General features: G+C 42.6%; 1 protein-coding gene across 3 annotated transcripts in view; it reads left to right on the top strand.

Annotated features, from left to right (window-relative positions):
* Window positions 1-845: 845 nt before the first annotated feature.
* Window positions 846-15,895, top strand: part of Klf12 (Kruppel like factor 12) — a 440,113-nt gene continuing 425,063 nt past the window's right edge. For 2 of the 3 annotated variants that reach the window (XM_036198912.1, XM_036198913.1), the window contains exon 1: window positions 846-1,304. The gene's annotated coding sequence lies outside the window, so the exon portion shown is untranslated. Of the gene's footprint in view, window positions 1,305-1,477; window positions 1,550-15,895 lie in introns of those variants that run through there. The other variant, XM_036198914.1, reaches the window with a different exon arrangement.

The raw sequence follows: 15,895 nt of genomic DNA, 5'->3' as shown, positions 1-15,895 counted from the left end.
CCAGCGAGGTCGACTTCCCTGCTTTCCTAAATAACCCGCGCGGTCAGGCGCCCCGTGTGCCAGCGCTGCCGAGAGAGGCACACGCCGGCACCTCGCCCCCATTCATCCCGCCAAGGTGAATCACGGCCAGCGGGACGCCCCAGCCTTTCCTGCAACGTGCCACGTACTCGAACCCAAACAATGATCTTCCCCGCCCCACCCGCTCCTGTCGTTAGTCCAGTCTCCTCGTCCGCGCCACCCGCGGGGCAGCCCCCGCCGGGACCCCATTGTTGCCCAAGCCGCTGGGCGCCCGGGGGCGGACCCCGCAGACTCGGCCGGCTCCGCCCACACCTTTCCCAAGTTAGCCGCGGGTGAGCGGCGGGGACAGCCTGGGCGCGGGGGCCCTCCTCGCTCGCCCCTACCCACCCTGGCTGCGGTGGGGAGTGGGCGAGGGCCACGCAGGCTGGCCGCTTTAATCGTCTCCTAATTCTTTGCCTAGGCGCGTGGTGACACAAAAGAGGGGGACTTGGTGGCAGCTCAGCCAGAGTCTTGCCCCGGAGAGTTGCCATCCAGGGGTTCCTCTCTCCGCGACCCCTAGAATTCCCCCCAGGCTGCGGCTACAGGAGTGGCAGGGGCCATGTGTGGGTTATTTAGGGTGCCGCAGAGAGGTGGTGCAGGTGACAGGGTGGCGCGGCAAAGGCCCAGGGCCTGGGGCGGGGGTAGGGGTGGGGCGGGGTGGGGCGGGGCGGGGTGGTGGCTCCGCGGACCCACCCCCTGCCGCTGGCCAGGCTGGCAAGGCGAGGGCTGGGCAGTGGGTGTTGCGTTCTACCTCTGCGATCTGGGAGGGGTTAGTTTCCCACAGGGGATTTCAACCATCACACTCAGAGCCCGCCTCCTAATCCTCCGGCGGAGCGGCTCGGGGCCCCATTTTTATGGCAATAAAGCGACTTAGCGCCTGCTGAGCGAGCCCCTCCCCGCCGCCGCCCCCGCCCTCGGCCCCACCCCGGGGCTCGCCCGCAGCGGCGGGGCTTTGTTTCTGGGGAGGAGGACCTGGAGCTCTTTTGTTGGGGTTTTCTGTTTTCACCCCCTACCCCACCCCACACACACCCCAACCTCACCCCACCCCGCCCCAACCCCCGCGCCTCTCCGATTTCCTGAGCTGCGGGCTGCAAAGGGAGGAGAAGCGGCTTCTTGCAACCCCCTCGGCTGGGCCCCGGGGTAATTCGATGCGGGCCTGGCGAGGCTCCCCACGTTAGACCTGGGCTAGCGTCTCGGCAGCCTCCACCCACCGGCCCACCCTACATTTAGCGCATCATGTGATCTGGGTAAGTCATTTGCAAGTACAACAGTTCCCTGGGTTGCCCCCCATTCATTTCCTGAGAACTGCAGAGAGCAGCTGAGAGGCTCTGCTTGTGCGTGTGCGTGTGAGTGTGCGCGGGTGACGCCGTGTGTGTATGTGTGTGTGCGAGTGTGTGTGCGCGCGCGCGTGTGAGAGAGAAAGGGCGAGAGAGAGGGGGACTCTGTGTGAGGGAAAGAAAACAATTTCTCCTGTTCTGCAGCTTCTGTTCAGGTCTGTGCCGATTCCGTTTTTTATCAAAATAAACAACCCCCTCCTTTTTTTTTTTTTGCCATCCCAAATCAGATCGTATTCTCTTAACGTGTTTTATTTTCCTTCTGTCATCTGCTCAAGTTAAACCATTTTGGTTGGTCTGTGTTCTTAAATGGGGGGAAAGTGTTGGGAAGCGGGAGGGGGCCGGGGAAGGGCGATGCTATTGCCGAGCCTGGAGCGGCGGTCGGATTCGCGGAGAAGAAAGAGGGAGGTTACTTGTCCCACTCCCTAAACATTTTAAAAAGAACTTAGCAAGTAACGTGAATTAAGCAAATGCTTTGCTCCCCCGACTGGAATTGTTGGTTGCAGTGTTTGCCTGACAGTTGCCAAGGATGAGAAATAAATCCCCATGGCTGAATTGGTGGTGGTGGTGGCGGGGGGGGGGGGGGGGGTGTCGTGGAAGTAGTTGGTCCTCAGCAATGGATGAGCTGGATGAATAGCCGCACCAGGGCTGTGCGGGCAGTGTGTGAGCACTGGAGAGTGGAGGGGAAGGGGTTAAGGAGGAGATTACATTGCTGGCGTGAATCGTGGTCCTGGCGCTACATTCATTATTGTCTCTGGTCGTAATGATGTGGAACTGTCACTTGCTACCGTGCCTGGTCCATGGGAGTAGCCAGGGGCTGGCCTGTGGCTGTTATTTTCAATTCCGAAGGACCTGGCTGGAGTTGACAGGGACAACTTTGTAAGGCCACCTGGGCCAAGAAGCCAGGGGAGCTGGCCTAGGAGCCACTTCTCGCCTTAGAGGCTCAGCTCAGAGGGCTAGGACTTGACCTCCCTGACATTAGTTGGTGTTCACGTTAGATGCTCTCCTATCGGGAGAATCAATCCTGCTTTTGTTGGGTAGAGAACTGCCTCTCAGAACTTTGCAAACTTTTATCTTTGGGGGAAAGGGTGGGGTGCAGTCAACAGTTTTGTTTCTCAGTGCGTTTGAGGAAAATGCTTGGAAAAAGTACCAATTCCTTTGTTAGATGTCCTGTAGCTTCCCAGCCCCCTTCCCCTCCCCGGCTCTTCTAGTTTTGCATACTTTACTAGTAATTGCCCTAATTCAGCTGATAAAAGCTGACTTTGTTGAGTTAAAGAGTATTAGTACAACGGAATGTGTAATCTGGATAAACAGTTTCTGTGTTTAGTAGTGTCAGCTCTCTAATTTAACTATACAGATGGTTTAAGTCTCTGCTTTTTATGGATTGTTTTAAATAATTCTGCTGGCTAATAGAATTCTCCACCGAGCACGAAGATATGTTAACTTGGCGTTAATATTCTGTTTCCCTGTAACACCGGGAAGACCGGCAGAGGATCTATTTACATTTAGTGCGTGTGCTTCTGGTTGCTTCTTAGACATCTGCCAATCAAATCCACGTCATTCCGCACATCCACCTCGAAGCCTTCATGCCTCTTTTTTTAGCGGACGAGAGAGTTGTTTGGATAAGTAAGTGCTGTTCCTAGCAAGCAGCAGCTTCTGATGTGAAAAGGAATGGTCACTTTGATGAGAAAACCAACTGTCAAAAGAGACTTGCTTTTAAGACTGGCATTTAATTACCACAGGGGGACCCTTCCCCTCTTAGAAAAAAGCTTGGTCTACTGGAAGGTCCTCATTGGATACTGGTTTCATTTAAAAGAAGAGAGAGAGAAGAAACACAGGTAGAGATTGGTTACGTAAAGAGCATATTTTTAGGCTTGAAAAATTTTCAACTGTAGACTCTTGTTAGAAATAGGATGTTTGAAGACAGACATTTCAATTGCCTAAGTCATATCTCTATCGATGCTGCCTGGTCAGTCTTGATACTAGACTGAACAGAGTATGCCCATTTGAGTCTGGGAGAGAGCAATTTGAACATTTAAAAATTGTCAAGAACATATCATGCATTTAGAAAAAACGGTTTGTTATGCTAACTCATAGTTAATATGAAATATGCTTAAACCAGCACAATTAAAATATTTTCACATGAAAACTCAATAATTTATGAGCTGCATCTATTTAGCTAATACAGCTGTGTCAGAGTCAATAACACATTCTTAAGGATTTCTCTTGGTTCCTGAAGTCTTTCAGTTATTTGTCTACTACTTATGTGAATTTCAAATAAACTTTGGTCAGTTCAACTTTATTGGGGAATGCTTTTTATAACTGATTCTTGGATGCAAATTGACTTCTACTAGACAGGCCTTTTCAAGAAACCTTGTTATCTGGGAGGAAATGGTCCTGGTCTAGCTGGAGACCTTGACCTTAGCAACTCTTGCCTGGTTGTTTACTCCAGCTGCTGCTTCTGTGTGTTCCAAAAGTGAGGCAGTGGGAGCACCCTTTCTCCTAGGGTGCTTGATGCTCAGTCCCCAGAGCATGCACATAACCTAGAGTCTATAGTGTTCTGGTCATACAGGGATTTTCTTTTGGCTTCTTGTGAAGGGAAAACACGTCTTCAAAGCCTCTGGGTGTCAGATGGTATGCCATGAAGCAGTCTGTTATCAACACAATGAAATTGCTTATTTTAAAGCTGTGTGTGTTTTATCTTAGCAAACGTGATTGAAGTTCTGAGTTCCCCAGGCCTGTACTGAGGGCATTTCAACTGGGAGGTGCTGGTTAATTTGGAGTTGTAAGAAGCCTTCTCCAGGGATGTGGTGCTTTAAAATATCTGACAATATATAATTGTCCTGGGCATTTTTTCAATAAATACAAATAAAAAGTACCAAATTCCATATTTGTATAAGTTAAATAGCTTTAAAACAGTTCTATAAAATTGGGATGTCAGATGATTTGTTGGCTTGTATTTAGGAGAGGTATTCTTAAGTGTTTTGGGTTCATAAATGTAGTTGAAGTGTGCGTTAAGACAAAGTAATTGCACAAAATTGGTAATGGCACAAACATCATAATTATTACTATTAGTAGTAGTGTTGATATTTTACCTGTTTTGCTTGCTGGTGGATTAATGAACAAGAGCTAAGAATCTCCAAATTAATACCACTACTGTCTTTTTGTTTAGGGACAACTTTTATTTTTGTAAGTTCTGAAATGGACTACAGCTTCTGTCTGTGCCATTTACATTTTAAAAATCAGTACCATGGCAGACTGGAAGTACCTGTATTTTTAACCCCATTTTTCTCTTTTTAATGTAACCCTGGCAGACCTTTAACTCACTCTGTAAGTGCCCTTGAACTCCTGCTCCTCCTGGCTCCACTTCTGGGTGCAGAACAGGCATGTACCCCCACACCCAGCTTATTTTCCTTAAAAGAGAGAGGGAGGGAGAGAGAGACAGAGAGAGACAGACAGAGAGAAAAAGGAAAAAAAAAACCACCTTGAAAACTTTTTCATTTTTCAGCTTGTGAGTTTCGAATAGCCTTTAGTTTCAAATGTGCATAAAAATGTAAGGGTAAAAATATTGAAATTAAGTCCCTGACAACACCCTCTAACCACATAGCCTTAACTCATCTACCACACCCTCTCCACTCCCAGATGCAGAATGAGAGCTGACAGATGGGCCTTGCCCTGTGCCTGGAAGGTCAGCTGCCTGTGGCTCTGTCAGGCCTTCTTGGGTTCTAACTCTGAGTGACTTCAGTCCACCAGAATTCCTTCTTGAGGGCCCACACAAACCACACCCAATCCAGAGTCGGCTACTGAGTTCTTGTGGTAGACACATGCTCTGGATTAAATGGTTGCTTTCTCTATATATTCTCAGTAATTAGGTTACAAAAGGATTTCTTGGTTGGATGTTTATTGTCACAAAGTGGCCACTTGAGTAATTATACTGCCCTAGGAAATTTGCTTCGGTCTACCAGCAGATTATAGGTTATCTAGTGGAGGAGGGGCTCTGATACTGCCTTTCTTCCTTTTACTCACCTAAAGCCTTTTTTGAAACATTCATTACAGAGTTACAGACATGCACCGTTTATTTATTTTGTTATTTTAGAAGAGTTTTTATATTTTCACAATTTCAGACATGTATACAATGTATCTCGATTATTTCTATCCAAGCAGCTCTTTCTTCCTTCTCGCTATGGACACTCCCAACACACCCCTTTCTATGTTCACGTCCTCTCCTGACTGATCTTGTTGGCTTGACCTTGTACAAGTCTTGCGTGTGTAAATGTCGCTGCAATGAGTTTGCAAGTCCTGTGCAGATGACTACATTTTATAGCATTCTTACCTTCTTTCCACCCTCTCTTCCTTAATGTTCCATGCCATGGGTGGCACAGTGGACAGGTTGTGACACAGATATTCCAGTTAGTACTGAACACTCGATGAACACCATTACTGACCGTGTAGTACATATTTGTGCATATGCATTTGTGTACTTATGGAGCTGGTCCAAACAGTATTGCTGTCTAGATGTCTAGATACTGAGACAGTAGCAGAGAGCCTTTATGGTGGTCCTGCTACATGGAAAATGAGAGAACAAGCATTTGGAGTGTTCAGAGACACGTTTCTTGTCCACAGATGGCATGATTATTGCCTACTGTCTTTGACAGAAATTATGTGCAAGATACAACAGTTACTATGACTTTCAGAGTATGTAGCTTCTCACGTTTTTTGTGATGATACATATGTATATATTACACATGTATATCAGTCTGCTGTGCATATATTTAGTATTTGTATTTAGGCATGTGTTTTCATATTCTTTGCACTGATATCTTATCCTCTCACACCATGGCCATTATGGTCAATAATTATAGTAAAATAGGACCATACACAAGGGAAATATTCAGCAAGTCTGTTTAATCAGATTCTCTCACAATAAAAGAAACCTACTCTCACAATAAGATTAACAAGCTAATTCATACAAGAATATAAAGTAATTCATAAGAAATCATAAAACCCACCCTTTCTCAAAGAAACCAATCAAGATAAATTTCTGTAAATTTATATGTGTGCTTTTGACTGAAGACAACCTGGGCAGATCATTGTAAAACACTGAAATAAAAAGCGAAGCACTCATTTTTGTATCAGGTTCCCTCTAAGAGCAAGCACATTTTGGTAGCAGACATGTCTCAATTTGAGTCTGTTTTTCTTGCTTACTGATTCAAGATGACCTTGGTCAATTTTTTGAGCCACGGTGAGGGTTACATGAGGTAATGTGAATGAAAGTCATTCTGGAGAACTATAAGGCAGTGGGGTTGTGACCAATTTGACTGATGACTATTCTGGACCTCCACTCATCCCTCCCCACTAAAGAAAAGAGATGGGCATTTCAGCTTCTCAAAGTGACACTCATAAGTGACACAAGAGAAGAAGGAGTAAGGAGGAGTTTCCAAGGGTGAGTAGACAACTGCTGACTGTCAAAGGTCATGGATTCCATCTCTTCCTACCCCTACCAGAGACTTGCTGTGTGACCTTGAAGAAGTCAAGTCTTACCAAGAAATTCCTATGGAACTGATGTGAAAGTAACCAACTTGTTATCATGTGTGTAATGTAGGTGACCCATCTGAGTTTTTCAAAACAGAAATATGCGAAACACATTTGAATAACATGTAGAGAAAACTGAGAGTGATAATCAACAATGATTATTCGTAGAATGAATACCTTGCAGCTGAGGAGGTGGCTGTTTGTAAAGTGTCTGTTGTACAAGTGTGAGGACTTCAGTTCCAATCCCCAGCACCGACATATCTATAATACCAAAGACATAGGGGAGAAGCAGATGGATCTTTGGAACTTACTGGCCAGCCTAGTCTAGCCAGTCAGTGAGCTCTTGGTTCAGTGAGAGACCCTGTCTCACAAAACAACAAAAACCACAAAACAAAAAACACATTCACATATACACAAATTGTAAAGATAAAATTCAAAAAGAAAATCTTGAGAATTTCTTAAGGAGTTTCCTGGAATTTCTATTAGCTGGTCAACCTGTTTAGAGAAAAACCTAATTCTTGTTTGTGATTCATTGTAGAATGGAGAGCAGAACTGCATATCGCCACCTATTCTAGTGATTAAGCTGTGTCTCATGCATGGCTTAGAGAGCGTAGTGAAGAGAAATGAGTAGCAGTGGAGTGTTCGGTGAGAATTTATTGCATATTTTACTTATAGTCACATTTTTCCACCATGTATGTTTTATTCACATACACAAATTTGAGAGTATGAAGACCAGTGATTGTCATTTCTCCCCAGCTGGATTTTATCAATTTAAGGAAACAACAACACATTCAACTTATACTCTGCATAAACACTAGCATATTATGAGCCCAGAGAAGCACGTTCCAAGGACCTCACCATGTAATGCATTTCCATGCATTTCGGCTCTTTCCTGTTTGGGTGAAAACTCGAACTGTGAGCATCACTATCATGTTCTGTGGGATTCTGTTTTAGTTATAACCTGCTGTTTTATAATTCACCGGATTCCAGTCTGTGTTCTCTGGTCCTGCATATGGGACTTCGGTTGCCGGTTCGCTTTGTTTTCTGCCAGTAACAAACACCTTGAAAGGAGAAAGAGTACACTCCTCGTGGATCCTTTCCTGGCTTCTCACACAGAGCCTAACAGGATGGCTGCCATGTAAATACTGAAACACTCATTGAGAGAACTGATTTGAGGTCAGTCCCCATGCCCTCCATCCCACAGTCCCATTCATTAGTCAAACATGCCGGCCATAGTCTTTCCCCTCCTAATTCACTTTGTCCTCTCCAGTTGCATGCATTCGGCTCCATTGGCTAGACAGTCCTCTATTCACACCTTTTCCTGAACATAAAAAAAAAAAAAAAATTCTTGTTGTTCAAAGAAGCCCTGTAGTGTGCTAGGATCAAACGAGACAGGGTGTAAAACACCAGACTACCTAGTTCTTAGCTGTTGAATCAGGGAAGCTAATTCTTTCAGTTTACTCACCTATTAAAAATCCCAAACAACATATCTCAACAGATTGGGCTTGAGGATCAAAATACACAGAGAGCATCCAGTGGGAAATTTGACACATGCTTAATGTTGAGTAAATGCTTGCACTCCAGGGTGTTGATGCCTCCTTACGGGTGAACATGAACCGTGCCAGCCAGTTTCATGTCAGTTGGACACCCTGGGAAAGGAGGGAACCTTGACTGAGAAAACACTCTGTAAGCTCCAGCTGTAAGGCATTTTCTTAAATTAGTGATTGATAGGGCCCAGATTATCTTGTGAGTCTATTCCTGGGCTGGTGGTCCTAGATTCTACAGGAAAGCAGACTGTGTGGGCCATGAGGAGCAAGTCAGTAAGCAGCAATCCTCCATGGCCTCTGCATCAGCTCCTGCCTCCAGATTCCTGTTCTGCTTCAGTTCCTGTTTTGGCTTCCTTCCATGGTGGACTACAGTGTGGAAATGTAAGTCAAATAAACCCTTTCCTCCCCCAACTTGCTTTGGGTCATGGTGCTGCATCACAGCAATAGAAACCCCCGACTAACACACTTACAAAATGAAAGGGACTCCTTTTCGTGGTTCATCCTCCATGATGCAGAGGTTAGATAGTTATGTCAGCTTATGTCATTATTCTCTTGGCAAACAGATACTAGTTGCGCTCAGCTTTATAAAGGTTGATTCTCAAGTAATCAGCACATGAATGGTTGTGTGGTGCTGCCCTTTGATTTTGAAACTTGTATTTTAACAAAATGCATGCAAAGCAAAGGTGCTGCCTCTAGTTATGAGCAACAGGGCTTGTTTTTTTGATGCACAGCATGGACAACAGTCATTAAATGCAGAGAGTGATGCATCTTTATTGAATGGGAATAACGGAAGTAACTGATGAATGTGAAAAAGACTAAAGTTACTGAACATAAAAAATTTTGCATTTTAATTATTGTACTTAACAGAATATGTAAATTATGAGCCTCGTAATTTTCCTTTTGGGCAGACTAGTGGATCATTAAAATTTAAATTTGTTCCCTGAACTTCTATATATTTGAGGTTTTTTTTTTTAAAAGTTTTGATTCCAAAACAGAAATTTATTCCTTTAGTGAACAAATATTCATTGATATTTCATCTGTGTTTTTGCCATATAATATGTGTATCCTACATCAAATGGCATAAAGTAGGTATGAGCTATTTGTATTATATTATCTCTATTTTGCTGTGGATGCTGTGCAATGATTTCTATCTTACTATGTATTTGATATCATGAGTTGCTCCATTTCCAACCTGGACTGGTTTCACCCCTATTACATAACCCAGTGGTCCCCTACTCCTGGGCACTCACCATATTGATGCTGAACTTGATGTTGTTCTCAGATCAGCATAGCCTGCTACAACCCAGAGCTCCTGGCCTCAAACAATCCTCCTGCTTCAGCTTCCCAAGGAGCTGCCACTAAGTGCTATACTATGATTTTGTTTTCTGGAGTTGTTGGCAAATTATGATTAGAGTTAAACAATGTATTTATAGCCAATAGCCAGTTAGCTGTAGAGTGCAGATTGGAACCTCAGAAGGCCCCTGAACATTAGGTACTCTTGGCTCCCATAAGCACTTAATGTGACATTCCAGAGCTAGTCTCATAGAATAGGGCAATCATGGTAATATTATTATACAAATAATACTGTTTGAAGGCTGTGCTGTTTTATTGGCTATAGATCATTTTGGTTTACCACTGCGTTTTCTCCAGTAGAGAAGCCAGTGGTTGGCTGCAACACATCTGAAAACAAATCACAAGGTCTAACCCAAAACAGTTACTTTAGAAGGAGGCTTCTGCAGGAAGCTCCATGATCATGATAATAGCAGAGCAGTAAATTCTGGCTAATGTCCATTCTGCTAGTAGATAAGACTATTAAAGCTGGAGGGATAGGAAAAGTAACACATTATTTTTAGAAGAAATGTTGCAATCCTCATTTGACCTCCACTTTTTTTTTTTTTTTAAGCTCCCTTGTATATGTAAGCATGCTGCATAATGAGTTTGAAATGATCATTTATGAGGTGAAAATCTGACCGGGGAAGTAAAGCTTGTAAGGAAATTTCAGAAGAAAATTTGTGAGGTGCTGCAAGTTGCTTGAACGAAGTACACAGGAAGAAAATAGTTTCTTGCTGCAAAAAAATCAAAGATTTCACGGTTCTAGTAGGTGTGTCCTGAAATTCATCTATAGAGAGGGATTGTTTGTTTATTTACTTATTTTTAGATTAAAAAATGGTGTTTATTAATGTGTGCATTTTGGGTGTTTGTGTGTTGGGAGGCACATACTGTAGGCACCTCCATACACTTGGAGGTCAGAGGACACCTTGGGGACATCAGCTCTCTCCTTCTGTGGGTCCTGAGGATCAAACTCAGGTCATCAGCCTGGGCTGCCAGTGCCTTTACCCAGTGAGCCGACTCACCAACCCAAGCTCATTTTTCAACAGAAAAGTAAATATGTTCATGATGAATGCAACCCAAAATATATTTGGTGGCTGTGGTGCTTTTCCCCCTATCTGCTAGGACTGATGGCTTTATTGTGTTTTGGAAAATGTCTTTGCTTTGCAGTCTCACCAGAAATTTTTCTTTTCCAAAATTAGGATTTCCTAGCATGTGCAGGGCCAGTAGGACATACACTGCCCTAATGAGTTCAGGGAAGTCTTATTTGAGCTGCGAAAACAAACTAAAATAAATGATGACTGATAAAATTTAACACACACACACACACACACACTTTATCCAAACCTACCTCTTCGATGAAATTCTACTAATCTAATTAAGGCATCAGGTGTATAGTAGGACTTTTATCCTTGACAAATATGTTGTAAATGTAGGAAAAAATTCTTTTTAAGGGTAGGCACTATAGAAGGAAAGACTTACGGCGAGAAAGAGGAGGCATTGTATGATTGAGAATAGTTGAAACCATGATTGGAAAAAGCACAGGGACAAATAGCCAAACTAGTGGAAACGCATGAACTGTAAACCAATAGCTGAGGAGCCCCCATGGAACTGGACCAGGCCCTCGGATAAGTGAGACAATTTATTAGCTTGAACTATTTAAGAGGCCCACAGGCAGTGGGACCAGGACTTGTCCTTAGTGCATGAGCTGGCTGTTTGGAACCCGGGGCCTATGCAGGGACACTTTGCTTAGCCTGGGAGGAGGGGACTGGAACAGCCTGTACTGAATCTACCAGGCTGAATCCCCAGAAGAGTCCTTGCCCTGGATAAGATGGGAATGGGGAGTGGGCTGGGGAGAGGGTTGAGGGGGAGGGAGGAGGGAGGACAGGGGAATCTGTGGCTGATATGTAAATTAAATTAAATTAAATTATAAAATTTTAAAAAATACAGTAAAAAAAGTTACAGGGAGTCACAATGCATTGCAATGGATCAAGTATTGATGGAAAGAGTATCTGGAAAGAAAGCTTCAGGTGAGTGGATAGTCCAGAGGTCACATTCTGTGGACATCCATCGCCTCTTCTGCTTAAGTGTAAATACAGAAAGCCCACACAATCATCTTCATCTTGAGACAGGATACCATGAGATAAATAAACTTTTAAGGAGCCTTTGCAGAGCCTCAATGGGCTTTGTATTGTACACTGAGCTCTGCAGAGTATGGATGGGCTCGTTAGTGTGCCATACTACATTATGCTAAACCTCGAAGCTGAAGACATGACTGTATTATGTTTAGGCAGCCTGGATATTAAGACGGTTGAGAATGTTTGAGAAGTACAGGCTACTACAAAATGCTTAGTGCCTGGTGGTTGACCATGTGGTTTGAATTTAGTCTTGATAGTCCTTTAAGGTAGAAGGGACACATGGTATCCATTTTATTGACACAGCTGTTCAGAGAAGAGAGGGGTAAAATAAACCAGAAGGCAACAAAGCCAGAACTGGAATTGTGATTACTAACACCAGTAAGAGTACGTTTTCATGCATTTTTTTTGTTTTTTGTTTGTTTGTTTGTATTTTTCATTTCATTACAACACTATCTTCTTTACATTTCTTTGGCCTTAAGAAGCCAGAATTTTAAAGACCACCCTACACAAAAGAAGTTTCACCACCTACGGTGTGCTACATGGTAGATGTACTATCAGCTTGAGATGCAGTCTTAGGTAGACAGATTTTTCTTTGGACCACCAGCTCACAGAAAATGACATGGAGACTTATTATTAATTATGAAAGCTAGGTTGACAGCTTAGGCTTGTTTCTAACTAACTCTTATAACTTAAATTAACCCATATATTTTAAATCTATGTTCTTTTATGTGGCTTGGTGACCTTTACTCTGTATTGCCCATCCTGCTTCCTCTACATTTGATTGGAAACTTCACCTTTCTTCTTCCCAGTGTTCTCTATGTTTAGAAGTCCCTGCTATATATCTGCATAGCTATTGGCCATTTACCTTTTTACTAATTCAATCACTGTGACATAGCTTCAAACAGTGTAAAGGAATATGCTATGGCATTTCCCCTTTTTTGTCTAAATAAGGTGGGAAGGTTTTAACTCTAACAGTGCAAAACTGTATACAATAAGAATGATTACCATGTAAAGAGTACATTTACAATGTCTAGTCTATTAGTATTTGGCAAATTTAGAGAAAACAGTCCATTATTTATCTTCTCTTGATGAGTCCAAAAGGAAAACTGACTATAGTTATCTTGTCTTTGTCTTCATCAGAGACTGAAAATGGATCTAATATTACCTCAGTAAACAGGAAGTACAGAGCAAGCACTTTCAAAACCATGAAATGACAGAGACATCCAGCTTCCTGAACAGTCACCCCAGGGTTCCTTTGTAACACTGGAGCATCCATCTTTGGCCTACGGGCCTAGAATATCTAATAGGCTTTTCTGTGAAACAGAAATTTTGAAGGACTGTCTTGACAAAGTTCAGCAGTCACTTTCTTTTGTGTCCTGCTTATCTACTTTTGACAACACAGTGTCAGCAGTTGAGGCAAGGGCTATTTTTTGCCATAAAGAAAGCAACCTCCATGTGGAGGTGCTTCAGTGCCCATTGGTACTGATAGGGTTGGACATGTCTCACTGTCATGAAAAGCCTTATGTTTATTAAAATGTTTTAAATGTCATATTCTGTAGATCTTTGAAATTTACCTATCTAAAATATATCTCTGTATGACCTTGAAATGATACTTAACAGGACTACATGTTTGATTGTTATAGGTGACTGACTACTAAACTACATTTCTTTATTGTCCTGACTAGTTGTAATAACAACTTTCAAGGACTTGAGATTTACATTACATTTTTAAATGAGCTACATAGGTACAATACCTTAAACAAAAAGAAACATATATACAGTATATTGTAACAAAAATAACCTCAATTTTGTATCAATATACAGAAATCCATACCAATTTAAAATATTTGACACTAGTGGTTGCTTAAAAATAGATGCAGCAATCTACCCTTTTATCTCATCATTTCTATACTATATTCCCCCTTTTTCCCTTCAGGAAGAGATCCCTCAATCTAGTCCTTTGTTTAGCCTTTTTTCCTGGCCATGACCAATAACAACTTGTAACCAACCACCCTAAATGATGTCAAATATCCATAACGCACAGAATGACCAAAAACTTCCCACTCCACCTCTTGGGAATGTGCACATTGTGTTCTCTAGACTGCTTCGTGTTGTCTGGGGTTGCTGGGATCTTCAGAAGACACTGAGAAAAAGATAATGGTTAAGTCTTAGGAGAGCTAGCTGTTGTCTAGTCTTGGTGGGATGGGAAAATATAGGACTTACCTGAAGTCTGGCTAGAATAGTCTGTGAGGCTGGACCATCTCAGTCAGCAGCCTTGAAGCTGTTCTGAATATTGAACTCTGAGGGAACTGCAACAAAGGCCCTATGAGAGGCTGGATCACCTGAGCCACCCATTTTCATTGGTGTCTGGTCCCTTGCTCTGAAAACACACCAATTTTCAAAAGTAACATGCATATCTACATTAACAAAGAATGGACTGTGTGCTGTATACAAGCTAATCAAAGGTGGTTTTTGGTTTTATGTTTGAATAGGTAAAATATATGTCACCTGTCTTGTAATTTTTCTAGGTTTGTTTCTTTATTTCTGTAGTCAGTTTTTTCAGGGAGTATCCTCTCATCCAACTTGATAGTCTTTAATCTTGAATGAATCCACAACCTTTCATTTTCTGTGGAAACAAAAACGTAACCTCTTCCCCAAAGCAATATGTTTTTGGCATCCATTTTAAAATTAAGGCATTCCTAAAGTATCTAGACTGGTTTGATTCAGTAGTCCCTTCCACAATCCAATGTCTCTTAGCAGCTGTTCATTAGCATTCAAAAAATTCAAAGCCACCATGACTCCATATAGGATCCAGACTCTGTATTTTCCATCTTTGCATGGCTTATCCATTTCATATTATTATTTTATTCTCTCTTTAAAGACTTTATTATTTATAAACTATTTTTTCCTATGGCTGTCTATACCCATCTTCTTTTCTTTTTTAAGCCTACACACATTTTTAAAACATATTGTACCTTTTTCGGGGTTTTATGTGTCTGGACCTGGCTTTACTAAGCATCTGCAGCATTCTATGATCATGTGAGACAAATCTTAAACTGCTATGTCAGCCGATGGTGTAGCTCAGCTTAGAGCATCACGCTGGTGCATGGCACCAACAGCTGGCTCCATCCCCCAGACAGCACCAAGTAGCCACATCTCTGTATGCCTCTGAGCCTACCAGAGACCATGGTCACCAGTAAGTAGCATTTGGTGCTGTGTTTCAAACTTTTTTTTAATGCTTTCTTAGGCTTATGTGAATATATGTGGCTGGATGTTGGGCACCATGTGTAGAAAAAGTGACATGAAGTTTTAATATTAATTATAAAAGCTTGGCTTTAACTTAGGCTTGCTCTTATAACTTAAATTAACCTGTACTTTTTAATCTGCATTCTTTTATGTGGCCTGGTTACCTTTACTCTGTATTGTCCATCCTGCTTCCTCTTCGACTGGCTGGTGACTCTACCTTCCTTCTTCACAGCTCTCTTTCTGTCTAGAAGCACCTGCCACTCATCCTGCCTAGCTATTGACTGTTTAGCTTTTTATTAAACCAATCACAGTGACATATCTTCACACTGTGTAAAGGAATATTCCGCAGCAGTCTTATCCCCTTCTGAATTGCATCCTAAGGAAACGCTATATAGGAAAGTGAGAGAACAACCTGAGGTGATCTGGAAGAGAGTGTCCAGATAGAACCATCTGTCCTCTGGAGGTGGGGAGGGAGGCAGTTCATCACTGCTCCTTAGGCCCTAGAACATGAGCTTCAACCTAAAGGATGGATGATCTGGAAAACAGCTGTGTAACTCAGTCCACAGAAAAGGCCAAGTTAGCACATTCTGAGGCAGATTGCTTTCTTTCTTTAGATCATCAATGTGCCTAAAATGCATCCCAGATATTTTAAGTTTAGTGTTTCAGCCTTTTAAAAGTACTTTTCATCTTATCTTTATATATTTTTTGTCAG

This window comes from Onychomys torridus, chromosome 9 (genome assembly GCF_903995425.1).
Source record: "Onychomys torridus chromosome 9, mOncTor1.1, whole genome shotgun sequence".
In the NCBI taxonomy this organism is placed as follows: Eukaryota; Metazoa; Chordata; class Mammalia; order Rodentia; family Cricetidae; genus Onychomys; species Onychomys torridus.
Note: the sequence above shows the minus strand (reverse complement) of the source record. Positions and strands in the feature narration are given on the sequence as shown.